This window comes from Buteo buteo, chromosome 14, assembly GCF_964188355.1.
Source record: "Buteo buteo chromosome 14, bButBut1.hap1.1, whole genome shotgun sequence".
Lineage (NCBI taxonomy): Eukaryota > Metazoa > Chordata > Aves > Accipitriformes > Accipitridae > Buteo > Buteo buteo.
The window spans coordinates 7,187,753-7,204,636 of record NC_134184.1 but is presented as its reverse complement, the minus strand read 5'-3'; the positions used below and the strand labels follow the sequence as shown (position 1 = coordinate 7,204,636).

Here is a 16,884-nt window from a genome sequence, read left to right as displayed (position 1 = left end):
ATTTTGAAAGCATTTGGATGTTTACACATAACATTCTCAGCATTTTTTTTTCCAGAGCAGTTTGGTACTGTGAGCACTAGGTTGGGGTGTTTTAAGAACCAGCAGCTTGGTGATTAGAGGAGGAGGATCTTAGAATAAAGCTTGTTTCTACTGATTTTTCCTTTCTGTCTGGTTCTTCTTCTTTGTTTTGTTTCTCTTACATCAACCCAAGCGAAAACCATTGAAGTATTATTGATCAATTATTAATTGTTCTATCTGTAAAAATTGGGCTAGAGGCCTTAGAAGAACAGTCAGATCTCTGTACAATAGAAAGTTTATGATACCACAGGTATAGTGCTAGAAACATGGCTTTTCAAATGGTTATCTGTAAAATACAGGATAAAATAAAGAAGGAGCATAGGGGACTCCTCTGAAATACGAGAAAAGTGCAGAAATAAGTATTTTCTTTCTAAAGAATAGCAGATAGCAACTTCCTGACTCAAAAAGGTTGCACTGGATGAAAAAAAAATTGGGTATTGAAAAATAAACATGAACTGATCATAAAATGAAAGGATAAAATTGCTCAGATTCAAGTGGGTGTAACTGGGTTGTATTTAGTTCAGTCTGAAAAAGGTTTGGCCATGGCCTATTTTGAATTGAAAAAGTATTCCCGGTGTCCATGTGTCAACAGTCCAAGAAAGATATTGAAACAGTGATGAAGACTCAGAGGAATGTCATAATAATATGTAGAAGTAATTAAAATATACCCCGTAGGAAGAGACTGATGGAGTTAAGTCTGTTTCTTTAAGAAAAAAAACAGTGTAAAAGGTGATTTAATCATGGCTTTTACACACATATGTGTGGAACAGCAGTTTGATGATCGAAGAGGCTTGCTTTTAATTGACTAAGATACATGAAGATCCTCTGGCTGGAAGCTGAAACTAGGCAAATTCAGGCTCTATTCACTACACACATTTTTAATTGTGAGGGTAATTATCCACAGAAACAGCTATTCAAAGGTTATGATGGCCTCCCTAGCACTTGAAATTTTGAATATTAAATTGGATATTTTTCGAAATAGCTTTTTCAAAAAGCTCTGCTGTGTTTTTAACCTAGTTATTTGACTTGAAGTAGGAATTCATTCCAAGAAGGCTTATTGGCTGTGTTTTGCTAGTCTTTAAAACAGATGACTGCAGTGGCCCTTTCTGGGTTTAAAATGCTATCAATAAAAAGGGAAAGAACTGAACAGAACTACGTTAATAAGCCTGATCACATCATTTACTAAATATTATGGCCACACTTTGAGAACCCAGATAAGACAGCACAGAATAGGTTCAGCGAGGGAGACTTGTCTTGAAGTAATTTTGATCCTATGCTCAAGGGAACTGAAAGACCCTCACAGAATAATTGAACAGTCTGTAATTTAGTAGAAGGTATGTGACCTATGTGGGCTGCATGATATCATTATTAATGCTGATAATAATAATAATAATCTGTAATTTTATAATATATGTAAGCCCTCAGTGCTAGACTACAGACCCCATGTGCTGGGTGCTATACAAATGCAGATTTTTCCTTTCACAAACTGTGTGTGTAAAGGGACAAATCTCCATCTCGCTTTGTCCGCATAACAACACCAGGACAAACCAAGTCTCTGCAAAGCAAAGCCTTCGCCTCATGTTGTTTCTCATTCAGGGAGATTGTCTCCCATCCAGGCTAAGTGGATTTTATCAGCTGCGTCCAAGGCCCATGAAAGAGAAAATCCCTTCCTACTGCTTTTAATTTCATAATGTAAAACAGATCTTTGGATCATGGAGGGCATGATCTCCAGGACCTCATCTCCGGGGTAAGCCTGGTGATAAGATGCAGGGCCCTCCTGTTTACTGAACAGGAGCTGTACCGCAGAGCATAACGTAGATTAATGCGGTAGAATACGCTGCTGGGAGTTTCAAAGCACACGCAAGTTTGGAAATAGGATTTGGGAAAGTGTGCCATCCAGAATGTGAGGCATGCGAGGTATGCCTCTCTATTCACCAAGAAAGCATTAGAACAAGGAACACTTTCTGACTTTGATATGACCTTTGAGTGAAAGAAGAGGTAGAACAACTTCTCCCTCAGTTCAGCTAAACTTTTTCAACAGTTTAGTCAAATGGGAAATGTCTTTTTTCAAACCCACCCCCCCCCGCCTTCAAGGGGACTAGTTAATAACCTTTCTTTGGAAAAAATCATCTTGCTACTTTAAAAAGCCCTGTGTTAATCTAGTGAGGCACACGTATTTCTTGCTCAGTGACTCAGTTCTTGCAATGTTTCGTACACAAACTGCATGTCGGACTTAAAAAGGTAAAATGATTAGGGAGTGAACTAGGCTAGAAAGATGTCTCCATGCACTGCAGATTAGTTTAAAAGTTATTTTAAATATGCATTTGTAAGCATCGCTGACTGGGCAAACATGGATATTTGAATCAGAGGAACAATTTGTTATTTATGAATGTCAGATTACGTAAATAATTTGAATATCATTTATGACACTAAGGTTTAAACAAACATCAACCTAAATGTATGCCCAAAAGTCCTTATAAGCATTTAAATCAATGACATCATCCTCGGTACTTCAAAAAGTCAGGTCACTTATTTCAGCACCAATAATGTTATAGGAGATTTGAACAAGGCGTTCGTTATTAAAAATCTTGCATAGGATATTAAAATTACTTATGTAAATGGCATTTCCAAATCCATCTGGATATTAAAGCAATGTAATCCATATACTAATGTGTGATCTTGTATCATGTTGAACATCTTGTTGCATTTGCCTCTGAGTGGGAAGCATGTAAAGCTTTCAGTCTTTGCTTATCCTTTTTAGCACAAAAGGTATATCATAATAAATGATGATTGTATTTGGATTGTTTGCTGAGAAGCAGCAGGATATTTTTCATGTTGAAAGCAAGAGCAAGACAGAGACAAGGCTCCATGGGAGACTGTAGACACTGTATTATCATATATTTGGAAATACTCAATAATCACTTGTGTTCAGGCTTCTATAAAGCTTTTGTGAATGCTCTAGGTGCAAAACAAAACAGCGTGTTCAGTCCTCTGCTCATTATAAATGGGAATAGAAGGTTGAAATTGTTGAAAAATATGCAGTTGGCTTCATAACACTTACTTTCAATGCATTTAAAAGGCAAATGTTTGAAATGTCATTAAATATTAGCAAAGTAAAAATTCAGCTTTTCCTTACAGCGCCTTTCTTAAGTATTCCAAAGAGAAACAAGAAAAAAAGGCAAATAGGTAACTATGTTTAAGTAATCAGATAATGTAATTTCAGAAACATTCATAATTGTTTTATATTTATTTATTTTCTTCTGCATTTGTAAGTTTGAAAAACAGTGCTACTGAAACAAATGGTTCATTGCTAAGGGAAGAGACACTGGCTGATATGATGTGAATCAGAGCATCCAGCTTTTTGTAATAAAGCTTACAATTTTGACCTGTACTATTCACAGAGCCTGTGCTATTTGCAAGCTATGAAGGCTCGTGTTCAACGCTGGCACCTTAAAAGGCAGAATTACAATGTGCTGCCCTCTTGTCCACCACAGGAAAAGGAAACGGTACCAGATAGCTTTTAGTACTGCAAGATGCGATTGCACTGGTCCTTAGTGAGGTGTAGGCTGAACTTCTTATATATCTTTGGGACACTTTGCTCCCATGCTGGTGCTGAACAGGGTGCTAATTTTGTTTCATTACCCTAGTATGTGGCTCTGTTTACATCCTGCTTTTGAGCAAAGGTTCAGCTGTGGGCTGTGGCCCTACCAGGTGGAAATACATCCAAAGTCAGCAGGGAGGCAGATGGCAGCAGCTTCTCCAGGTTGTGGCAGCCGTTAGTAGCTGTCACTTTGCAGCTCAGACCTGCATAGTTTTCTGGTTCCAGATGGCTTCATTTACACATTTGGGTTTAGCCCTTATTCTTGATCACCAAGGTTGCTGGTTAGTTCTCAGGAGCGGTGTGGGAACCAAGCCTTTGCACGATGGGGCTTGGGTGTCAGCCTGGATGTTGTAAAATTAGTTCCCAGCTGGGACAGGAGCCTGACAACACTCGTCCTCTTCCTCTGCTCTGGGCCTGGAAGGCCTTTCTGTTTCAGCAATGGTCTCAGATTAGAGAAGAGGCAATTAGCAATCCCGTGAATGGAAAGGATGGAAAGCGCTCCTGTAGCCATGTTCTCTTCTCTGTTGGGAAAGGACAGATGAGAGCTGAGACTTGCCGTCCACCGCGTGCATCAGAGCTTGCCGTGGATGGCAGGTTTGCTTTGATGACTCCAGAGATTTCAAAAGAGGTGCTTAAGAGTTTAGCAATCAAACGACGTGCACACTTAACAATTTAGGATTTAAGCCCAAGCTGTCGCCCACTGTAAATACATTATACCGTGGCAAATACTATACATGTATATGACTAGTTATCTAAATTATAACACTGCAATAGTCAAATAGCCTTTAGTTCTCAGCCAGGGCTTTTCTCCCTTCTAACATTATTTTCTTTTTTCCTTGTTACCCCCCCATCCTTCGCATGTTTTCTTCCTCTTATGTAAGTTTTATTGGACATTGAATCCTCTACGTATTCCCTTTCCCTTACCCATTTCATCAACTACACCTCCAGTCTTATCTCCAGCTCTATTTTTTTTAACAGTTTTGCTTATGGGTTATTTTCTCTGCCACTGTATTCTTCTCTCTTGACCTTGACTGCAAACCCTCTGTTTGCAGCTGAAGAGTATTTTGGAAAGTAGCTTTCATACTGTGAATAAGCTGTCTTACAAGAATTGTTTTTTCCAACATAATGTCCTTGGACATTGGGATTCTTTTATATTCCTGGAGTGCTTCCTTGCCCACCCCTCTGGTTCTTTTCTGCTATGATGCCATCCCTCTTTAATTAAGATTTTATGCCCTCTATCCTGTTTGTTTCTTTCTATCCGGTAATTGATCATTATTGCATTTATCCAGATGAATATCAGTGTGGCCTGTGTGACAAGTAGGACATCCTAAAGTCAGTAACAGACTCTCTGATTTCTGTTCTTCCGCTGTCTATACCATTGGCATCATCCTTAAATCAATGTTTCCCCATTTGCTTTGCAAGCTATGAATATTATCCTTTTGCTGTTGTCTACATACACTTTCACTCTGAGAAGTTTGATGATTTTAATTCCTTTCTTATGGACTTCTCAAGGATTATTTTACTTTTCTGCTCTTAGTTTCAAACACCAGAAAACACTCCAGGGTTCAAATCAGTATCACTTTTCTGTGCTCCACATGCATTCTTCTCATGCTGTATAGATTGTCAAGGTGTTGGTAAAGAAATTGGAAGCAACTACTGTTATCCATAGATATACTGTGGACTTTGCTTCCTTGAATTTCATCTGGTCAATTGGCAATAGATTCTCTTTCCAGAAAACTAGTCCTACTGTCCTCACTGATCATCTTGTACAAGCATTTTGAGAGGGGCTTTTCTTCACAGTTGTCCTGGGTTGAAAACCACTGTGCTATTTACAGGTTCCTGTCTAGTGCTTTTTTTAAGGTTAGCAAAACTGGAGCTACTACATTTCAGTAAGAAGAACAGTGAAAATAATTTTTCTTAACTTCAAGATAAAACTATTCTTACAGTATCAGTGTGAAACACTTTTGGTCTCACTTTATCATTTTCTGCCTTTCTTGACTGGGAGAAAAGGCAAGTAACGTAGTATTGCCATCCAGCTATTCCCTCCTCCTACAAAACATCTATTTCTACTGTAGGTGACAGTTAACATTATTTGTCCCACTTTATCTCGATTAAAGTAGTGGGAGGAAATCATGTGTCCTGGGGAGCTGCTGTGTGTATATAGCCTCTTTCTCTATTAGGCTAGTGAGTGGGTTGCACTTGAAGTTATAACATGCTTTCTTTCCTCCACTTGGAAGGTCAATGGGACTGCCTGATTGTTAGATGATGTCTTTGTCTACTACCTTCATGCAGTTCAAAATCCCATTTCTCAGAAGGGAAGGAAATCAGGAGCAAATTCAGTCTGCTTGTCTGGCTTTTTTTTAGTCTGTCTGTTTGATGAAGAACAGTAAATTATCATAGTAAAATTCTACCACTCTTAGTTAAATTATTAGTGCTACTTGCAAAGCAGATTGCCTGAACAGGGAATGGCAGAATGTGAAATGTCATCTGCAGAATGGGAGATTGATCATGGTCATCGTGCCTCTGTTAAGACAAACCTTCTAGTAAATACAATAGATACACAATGAAATCATGAAAGGAACTGACTCAGATAAATGGTCAGAGGGCTGGAGCACTTCCCATACGAGTACAGGCTGAGAGAGTTGGGGTTGTTCAGCCTGGAGAAGAGAAGGCTCCGGGGAGAACTTAGAGCAGCTTTCCAGGACTTAAAGGGGGCCTACAGGGAAGATGGGGAGAGGCCTGTTATGATAGGACAAGGAGTAATGGTTTTAAACTGAAAGAGGGTAGATTTAGATTAGATGTAAGGAAGAAGTTCTTCCCTGTGAGGGTGGTGAGGCACTGGAACAGGTTGCCCAGAGAAGCTGTGGCTGCCCCATCCCTGGCAGTGTTCAAGGCCAGGCTGGATGGGGCTTTGGGCAACCTGGTCTAGCGGAAGGTGTCCCTGCCCATGGCAGGGGGGTGGGAACGAGATGATCTCTAAGGTCCCTTCCAACCCAAACCATTCTGTAGTTCTGTGATATAAAACTAGAAGCCAAAACAGTCATTTCCTAACATTTCCAAACAGATCAAAACCTAACTTGTTAAAAATTATGAGTATTAGCCACTCTTCCAATTTTCTAAGTCACTTGAATATGATAACATGTTTTTCTGTTCAGTAAAGGCTAAGGAAACAAAATGTAGTTTCTCCTCCTCTATTTGGAGTGGATATTTAGATTTGAAAGTCTGCTTTGTGTGGCATTGAAGATATCCTCACAAAAATAAACTGTTAATTTCTTATTACCTACAGATTATAAGGTATGTTATGCATATATGTATATAAATCCTTGAATTCATACTTTAATCTTCTAATTAGAAGTTTATGTAATATTATCACAGTCCATTAAAATAAGAATTTCCCCTTATTAATTTTTCTAAATTAAACAATTTGTATTTCATATCTGTATTGGTGAATTGTACCTTCAAAACCAGATATACAGTAAGGTTAGGAAAGCAAGAAAATACCTGTAAAAAATAATATAACTAAACTACAAATAACAGGTAAGGCACCACCTCTCCAACTGTGGTGTCTGAAGTTAGGAGGAAAATAAAAGCAGTCTTATAAGACAAAGTAAATGTGACTTGGTTTTCAGAGGAATTGAAAAGTTGTCACCTCTGATTATCATAGGAGCTGGCAGGACTTGGCATTTTTGAAAAGCGGGACATACTTATTTAGGAGTACAAGTACAAATTTAATGTCTGTCTTTCTCCGCCTAAGCAAATGGTGGAGCCAAAGAATGGCTCTTGCAGGATGTCATTAAAGTTTCCTATTTATTTTTATGCATATATGACTGTACAATTCCTCTTCTGGTAGAAAGCTAACTTTAACATATTAGGGTTCTGAACCTGGGAATGGTAGAGCAGGTCTTTGGATCTTGAGCTTAGCGGTTATTTTATAAGGCTAGATCAATACTCAATGGGCAGATGAATTCACCTACTGTGGTACCTGGGACACAATGAGTGGTCATCAGTATTGGGCACCAGTTAGAGCATGCAGTGAAATCTCGCTGAGGCACTCTCTACCTCTTTCTCTTTCTGTGGAGAGGAACGGAGGGAGGGGAGTACAAAGGGAGAGGCAGAGTGGTGCACAGCCACATCTTCCCTCCCTGGGTTCACGGTCAGATGTGGCAATTTCAGTATGGGAGTTCCCACAGTGCAGAGGTTGCCTTGATATCATAGAATCATAGAATGGTTTGAGTTGGAAGGGACCTTTAGAGATCGTCTAGTCCAACCCCCCTGCCACGGGCAGGGACACCTTCCGCTAGACCAGGTTGCCCAAAGCCCCATCCAACCTGACCTTGAACACTGCCAGGGATGGGGCAGCCACAGCTTCTTTGGGCAACCTGTTCCAGTGCATTGCCACACTCACCGTAAAGAACTTCTTCTTAATATCTAATCTAAATCTACCTTCTTTCAGTTTAAAACGGTTACTTCTTGTCCTATCACTACAGTCCCTGTTAAGGAGTTCCTCCCCATCTTTCCTGTAGGACCCCTTTAAGTCCTGGAAAGCTTCTATAAGGTGTCCCTGGAGGCTTCTCTTCTCTGGGCTAAACAACCCCAACTCTCTCAGCCTGTACTCGTACGGGAGGTGCTCCAGCCCTCTGACCATCTTTGTGGCCCTCCTCTGGACCTGCTCAAGCAGGTCTATGTCCTTCTTATGTTGGAGGCCCCAGAGCTGATCGCAGTACTCCAGGTGGGGTCTCACAAGAATGGAGTAGAGGGGGAGAATCACCTCCCTCGACCTGCTAACCACACTTCTTTTTATTGGCCCAGAATGTGATTGGCTTTCTGGGCTGCGAGCGCACATTGATGGCTCATATTCAGTTTTTCATCCACCAACACCGCCGAGTTCTTCTCTGCAGGGCTGCTCTCAATCCACTCATCTCCCAGCCTGTATTTGTGCTTGGGGTTGCCTCGACCCATGTGCAGGACCTGGCATTTGGCCTTGTTCAACTTTAGGAGGTTCGCACGGGCTCACCTCTCAAGTCTGTCAAGGTCCCTCTGGATGGCATCCCTTCCCTCTAGAGTATGAACCACAAACCTCAGCTTGGTGTCATCCGCAAACTTACTGAGCGTGCACTCAATCCCACTGTCCATGTCCCCAGCAAAGATGTTAAATCATACTGGTCCCAGTATGACCCTGAGGGACACCACTCGTTACTGGTCTCTACCCGGACATTGCGCCATTGACTGCAACTCTTTGAGTGTGACCATTCAGCCAATTCCTTATCCACCAAGTGGTCCATCCGTCAAATCCATGTCTCTCCGTTTTAAAGACAAGGATGTTGTGTGGGACAGTATCAAATGCTTTGCACAAGTCCAGGTAGACGACATCAGTCACTCTTCCCTTATCCACCAGTGCTGTAACATTGTCATAGAAGGCCACCAAATTTGTCAGGCATGATTTGCCCTTAGTGAAGCCATGTTGGCTGTCACCAGTCACCTCCTTATTTTCCACGTGCCCTAGCATAGTTCCCAGGAGGATCTGCTCCATGATCTTGCTGGGCACAGAGGTGAGACAGACTGGCCTGTAGTTCCCCAGGTCTTCCTTTTTTCCCCTTTTTAAAAATGGGGGTTATGTTTCCCCTTTTCCAGTCACTGGGAACTTCACCAGTCTGCCATGACTTTTCAAATATGATGGGTAGTGGCTTAGCAGCTTCATCTGCCAGTTCCCTCAGGATCCTTAGATGCATCTCATCAGGTCCCATGGACTTGTGCACCTTCAGGTTCCTTAGATGGTCTTGAACCTGGTCTTCTCCTACGGTGGGCAGTTCTTCATTCTCCCAGGCCCTGCCTGTGGATTCTGTGAATCGGGCAGCGTGGCTAGAGCACTTGCTGGTGAAGACAGAGGCAAAAAAACTGTTGAGCCCACATTGTTAATGTCCACAATGGACATTAAACAACTTTAGAGATATTTTCTTTTAACATATGTGTATTGTCACTCATATTTCTACTGCCTGAATGTCACACTTCTGCAATTTGGAGGGGGATCTCACTTACCAAATTCTAAAGAGTTTTTTGCAAATTTTATCTGAAATAATGTGTTGATTGGATCCTGTGTTATGACATCTGGAACACTAGCCCCAGCTGTCTTTGGAACCAGTGTTCATGTGGCATCAAAATGAAGCAAAGCAAGCTTACTCATTTACATATTTTGCATATTTATAAAACCACCATTTTCCTGTATCAGTAAAAATCTGGGTGCAGACAAATCAGTCCAGCTCCACTGATTTTAAAGGACCTGGTATGATTGACACCAGCTGAGATTTTGGCCCGCTGTGTTTAGCCATGGTTTACATTGAATCACATAAAACTGGGAAAGATGATGTGGCAAATATGTAGAAGTGGTTTAAATCTTCTCTCGAGAAGCTTCTGCACAACAGTACTAATTTCAAATCGATGAAACTTTACAAGCAAAAGAGCTGGGATAAAGCAAAAGCAGCACTGGACCCATGAAATAAGCCTGAAAATTATTTCTAGCAGAGAGTATTGGGACGTAATGAGTAAAAGCTGTCACAGTATCTGAAGTTACACTGCTGTGGCCACTGCATAGGTGCAGTGGTACCTCCAAGATACATTTCTGGTTGAATATTATTTCTTGATTTACTTTTCAGCTTCCCCTGCAGCTGGAGACTCTCCCTCAGTTTTAATGAAAATAAAAACACAGCTGGGTAGGAACATCATCCCCTGGAAAACAATGAATTCTTCACAGTTCATGGAATAACATAAATAAACAAAAACCACAGTAGGGTATCAAAGATTACACAGCGGAGTCAGTGACTGACAGAAATAAAGGAAGGAGGTCCAGCTAAAAACACAAGCTTGGGGAAACACGGTCTCAGGGGAGGTTTTTCTGAGAAATAACAGGGGTGGCTCCGAGTGCGGTTTCCTGGGGAGGGGATTTGGTCTATAACCACAGCTGCACCGACGTGCAGGCTTACGTTTTTCTGGTCACCTGCAAAAGCCAGCACACACCTGCAGCATTTGAGAAGGGATTCAGGCGTGGTAGCTGTTGGTAACCATATAACTAATCCTAATGGACTTTACTGCAGAAGGTTTCTTAGACATATGTGCACGTGTGTGCATGTACGCATGTTTTATATACAAACAAATGCACATGTGTGTCCATTAAGATTGTTTGTATGGTTACCGAAAGTTTAACAGTGTTGTGTTAAATAGGTGGAAGTACTGTGTTACTGACATGACTACTTGATGTATTAATAGATTTAAATATTGTTTTTATAAGAGGACATCATCAACTTGAAATCTCACTTGCATCTGAAAGTACTTTTGCTGTTTCAAGGCATACATAAAGTTACGATAACTGTAAGGTAATAGAGGCTGAAATATTTCACCTGTTGTTCTGTTTATTTAGCATGTTTGACAGCATTTCACATACGGTGGGCTTCCCCAGCTACTCAGTGTCACCTTTAGTTGTAGAGGTCTTGCTCAAAACAAAGAGAAAAATCATTCTCCAGGGGAGAATTTTTCTGCCTTTCTCTCTTTACTACCTGTCCCTGATCCAGGAATATTTTTAAACATGGCTTTAAATGTAAGCGTGAAAAAAGCTGAGGAAAATGATATTATTTGTATGCTTTAAAAAATCACACTTCTGTAAAGTTCTCCACTAGATCAGGCTCACTGCCAGGGTAATTAATGGGCAGATGTAGTCCTTGAAACTACTTTTAACTCAACTCGTGAAACTGATTCAATTTTAATTTGATAATCTCCCTTTAATGGTGCTTATTGTACAGTCAGTGCTAGTTAATAGGAATATTTCTTTGCCAGGAAGCAGTTTCATGTAAGGTATTTAATGGATATTTCAGACCTCATGCCAGATATGATGGATACCTGAGAATTTATTACCTTCATATATGCAGTAGTCCCTTGAATAATATCTTTGAAATTTGAAAAAATGTTGCATTATTTTTCAAATATGTGGAGATATCACAGAAGGAAATAGTGCTATCATTACGGATTTAACAATGCAGCTTACATTTCTTCCATTTTTACAGCTGAAAATGAGCCCTGTTCTACGATTATGATATCTTCTGATCCTTTTTATGTGACAGAAGGGCATATTTACATTTTATCCATCATGATGAACTAAAAGTAAGCCTTATGAAATGCATGCATTTGCTAGAGGCGGCCTTTGGTTTACACTAGAAAGAACCTGAGGCTTTGGTGCTCCAAGGATGGATTGCCTTTTATAAGCGCACCTGTCTCCATACAGCTGTGTTTGAGATCTGGTTTGAGCATGGTAATGATTAAAAAATGTAGAGGAAAGGAGGCAAGTGATTCTGAGAAGGAAGTGAACTGAAGTTTATTTTTTCTTGATAGTGTGAGATTTGGCTCTGCTCTATACCTCCACAACAGAACCTTTATTATACTCACAGGAATGGCAGTTTTACCCTCAACTTCCCACACTCAGTTTTTCAGCAACATCTCTTGTTAGTTTTTGTCATCTTTCTTATTTTTAATTGCCCTTTACAAGAAGACTGCCAACACTTTCTAGCCATATTTAAAATTGGCAAGTCAAGGAAACAGGAGGAAGAATTTATTTTATTTTTCCCCTAATTTTATCTCTCATATTGAATTTTTGGCTCAGCTTAGGCAAAGTCTTCCCTAAATGATGGAATATTACACCGTTACACAATTGCAGTTTGTCAACCAATTAGTTGCAAGCAATTTGTTCAGCAAGACTGTGGGAGGAATGACCATGGAGTGAATGAGCTGTGTGGAAGAGAGCAGTGGCTGTAATGGGAATGGGCTATGAATTAGTTTGTTGTGAACAGAAAGACTTCTGTTAATCTGTTCAGAAGAAAGAGCAAAGCAGTGTGTTTGCCACTTCCTATATGGTTTATTTCCTTGGTTTTTGAGATGTAGTTTAGATCTCAGAGACTATCTGCCCTCTTGGCTTTAGTTAATGTCTCTATTTTATCTCCATTATTTAAATAATTGACAAGTTTCTGGAGTTCAGGATAGTTAGGAAAGGGCTTGAATTGCTTCTTCGTTTCAGTTTGGCTTCAAAATAATAATAAAAAAGTGCAGTGTTTCGTTAGCTACATAGCAGTCAAAGTACTGTCAGACAAAATAAGAACTTAGTGTTCCAGGATCAACTTACATAATTAAAAAAAGAGAAAACAGGAAATACATATTTTATTAATTTGTTTTGTAGATGGAACATCTTAAAAGGCTGTTTGCTTCAGTGGGTCCAAAATATAATTTATATGTTGTGTTCGCTTTATAGCATTAGGCTGCCTAAAGCAATAACACCCAACAGCTGAAGTAAAATGTGTTGTCAAGCAAATAGTGAAAGAGGGAATTAAAGGGAACACCTGTGTCTTGTTATTAGAAATCATATCCATGCTGGACTTGTAATAGCCTAAATAATACAAATTTAGCTAGAAGTAACAAAGCAGATGGAAACATCTGTATATTGTATGCGGTGACAGTTATTGGATGGTAGACTATCTGGCCCTGGTTTTCCCCTCAGTAAATATTATTTGCATAGTAGTTTTCATCCTTTGCATCTTTACCTTGAAAAACTTTGATGTCTGATGAAGGTAGCATAGTTTATATTAGAAGATTAGTACAAGGACACAGTCTGGTCCTGATATAAATACACAGGTACAGATGTAAGTCATGTAAATGTCCAGTACAGAAGTACAATGAACATACTGATTGGCATAAGTGGAAAATAAAACATAAAAACTTCCTTGAATGTACCATTTTCTCACTAAGTGAAAAACTCAGAGGAAAAGGTGTTGCAATATCAGGTATGGCTTAGATAACAAACAGCACAGCAAATGCAGCCAGATTGCCACATCGTCATAAACTTAAGTCAAAGGAATTTACTCTCCCTGCCATCAGGTTTCTACGCTGGAGCTACAGAGCTTGCAAGCAAGCTGTCCCACTCTGGTCAGCGTGGTCAAAGGAATGGAGAAACCATTCAGCTGGGCAGGTGTCAGCATCTGGTTTAGTGTGAGCTGAATATCTGTGCAGCCTCCATCACCTGTATTGACCTAGGTCTTCCTCTGGCTGTCATGGGAGCTTGGACACTGACCTCGCTTACAGACCCTTAGGTTGTAAGACCTCTTAAGCCGAGTGTCTGAAACCCAAAGCTGAATCCCACCTTTGTAGTTCCCTTACACACAGATTCAGTTCCTAACATCACAGCATCTGAAGTACATCAGTCACCCTAACTCTGTCTTAACTTTTAAGAGAACTCTTGTTAGATGCCACCTGACCATCATGGGAAAAGATTTTTTCCTGCTGGAGTCATACATTTTTGTACATAATGTCTTCTCCAGCCAAGATTTCTTTGCAGAATGGAAAGATACACAAAAGCAACAATAAAACAGATCATACGCAATCTGTGAAACATACAGGACCTTAAAATGAAATATATTACTCTTTGTAAGATGCATTTGAGTGAAAATTCTGCAAAGGAGAGTTCTTAAAAAGTGTCCCCTCTTTATAAAATACTTAAAGGAACCCAGTGCAATAAATCTCTTAGATCCAGGTTTTCTTTTTCATCCTTCTAAGATGTAGCATTAAATATGATTTCTTTTTTTCAGCTGGAAGGTGTTCTGTACTTTGTCAGCAGGGTGAGATGGTTGCACACTGGGCATGTTGGGCCAGAATAGCTCTAAGATGCTACAGTGGCAGATGCTAAACGAAACCTTGAGGTAGATGAAGTTAACAATACATGGGATGATTAAAAAATACTTTTCTGGGAGTGCGTAATGACATTTATTATGGCTTTTGAGACATGACAGTGTTCCAAGGGGATATATTTGGAGTGTGACTAAGAACTGACTTCTTGCCTATATAGACAAGCGAAGCTTCTAAACTGCTGTTCTTCACTCTGTCTTTTACATCTAATGCTTCCAAAGAAAATGTTGCCTAATGCACCTATCTGATTGTGGAACTTCCTTCTGACAAAAGAATTTCTCCTCAGACCATCTAAGCAATCCATTATTGCATTCACGTTTCTGAATTCATTTTTGTAACTTTTTGACATAAGTATAGGCTTTAGGTGTTACTGCTGTTCACATAAATACACAATCCTTTTAAATTCTCCCAGTGTAGTTGTCTCAATGATTTCTTACAGATGATCTACAGAGGTCCCATTTTGCTTAACTTGATGGCTTTGAGTTGCTTTCTGGGGATATCTGTGGCTAAGCACACTCATTGTTACGAGATTCTTCTGATACAAGAAGAACAGTTGCTGTAATTGCAGAAACAGTAATTGATTTTGCTCTAGCTTTTCCCTTCATTCCACTGAATGTATTAGTAAGAAAGTCAGTCATGCACTCTTCTAGTCTTCATCCAGCTATTGAGCATTTTATATAATAAAAAGGAAACATACTACTAATGAAATTACATTTCTTAATGTATTATTCACCAATCTCCAGGGTTTCAATGCCATTTTGTATTGCTAAACACTTAGTATATTCATTATTTAACATGCAACAAAAATGCAGATAAGCCAGGCCATTTGGGTGGTAGATCAGAAGGCAGAGAATATGAATTAGCCAAGGAATGTCTTTTCATATCAAATCTTATTATGCTCTACCACCAAATTCTCAGAAACGCTGCAAAGAGAAAATCTCTATTTTAAAAAATTCCTTGCAGGCCATCTTTCCCTAAAATAAAATTAATCTGTTGTATTCTCACTTATTTATCTTCTTCCTCGTTTGGAAGGTAGCCATGACTCTGTCTCATCTTTAGACTCAGAGACCATCTCCCTATTTTCTGACCTTCCTTACTCTGCATTTCCAAGATACTAAACACCTTCCTAGATCTCTTAGTCTCTACTTACATATCGCCCGTACATATCAATGACAGTTGTTGTCTTGTTCTATGGCATAATGCTGCCTGGTGTGCTTTGTTGACGGATTCTGCTTGTGAGATTTTGTCTACTGTTCTCTAAATCCTTGGTGACAATCAACCTGGTAAAGCTGATGAATGCAGGAAAACTATAGACAATGAAAAAGAATTAAGAGAAAAAAATAGTAGTGCTTTCTCTAATCCAGTGAAGTTTACTGTTGAAAAAGGGAAATTTAATGTCTTCTGTGTTTTGTACCACTTGTGTAGGGCAGAAGCCAGAATTCATACCTCACATACTGCCTAAATGTCTCCAGGAATTACACTGTCTAATTAACCCTTTTATAGAAACTTGGGGTTTTGTCTAGATCCTGTACCTTTGGTTATGGATGGGCTCACTTATGTCTTTAATAACCAGTCTTGGTATTTTGGTTAGGGTGTGACACTCCTTTAAGGACTTGAGTCTTCTGAAGCTTCATGATACATTGAGACGTGCATGGTAACTCTTGTCCTAGACACTGGTATGACATTTTTTATTCAGTCAAGATCCAAACTGCCAAGATATTTCTTTATGAAGTCATTAAAAACCTGAAATTCTTTCCACTTGAAAGCTCTTTCCACATGAGATGGTCTGGCTCAGGCTTTCATGTTCCTTTGTCTTCAGAAAACCTCAGGGCAGAGTGCCATGCCATTCCCGTATCCGCTTTCTTTCTGCCCCAGCTTGTCCCACCATTATTTGTTCATGTTCTGGTTCCTATAGTGCTCTGAATTATATTTTACTCCTGTGTGTGCCCTTTCCTGACTTTGGCAGTTCTGTATAAATCCAGGGGTTGTTGACCTGTGTGTGGGAATATTAGCTTTCACCTAAAAATAATATAATTTTAACCTGCACAGTTGATGGGGAGGAGGGAGGGGAAACAACCCCAAACCGCAAACTGTGGCCCACCTAAGCCCCAGAGCTTCCAAAACCTAAAGAAAAGGCTCCAAAGCCATCAATGTATTACCCAAATGGGAAATTTAAAAAGCTGTTGAATAAAAATGAGCCTGATTTTGGAGGAACAAGCTCATGATTGCTGAACACTCCTGCCTGGCAAGGCAGCGGTGGGAGCACCTGCAGTGGAGCCCCTGCTGTGGAGTTAGCCTCCTGCCAGCTCTTCCCCATGTGGTGGTAGCAGCAGAACCTGCAAATGCTCCACTGGGATTCCTGCTAGGGAAGTGTCAATGTATTTCATTTTGCAGGTGAGCCCCAGAGCAAATTATACTAATAAGGATTCCCAAAATGGGTATTTGGGAAGGACAGCGTTAGACCATAATGATGGATATTGCAATGGCTATGT

The 16,884-nt window shown here is 39.9% G+C and overlaps 1 protein-coding gene across 1 annotated transcript in view; it reads left to right on the top strand.

Annotated features, from left to right (window-relative positions):
- GPC6 (glypican 6) overlaps positions 1 to 16,884 on the top strand; it is a 771,476-nt gene that overhangs the window by 446,149 nt on the left and 308,443 nt on the right. The gene's annotated exons all lie outside the window — the stretch shown is intronic.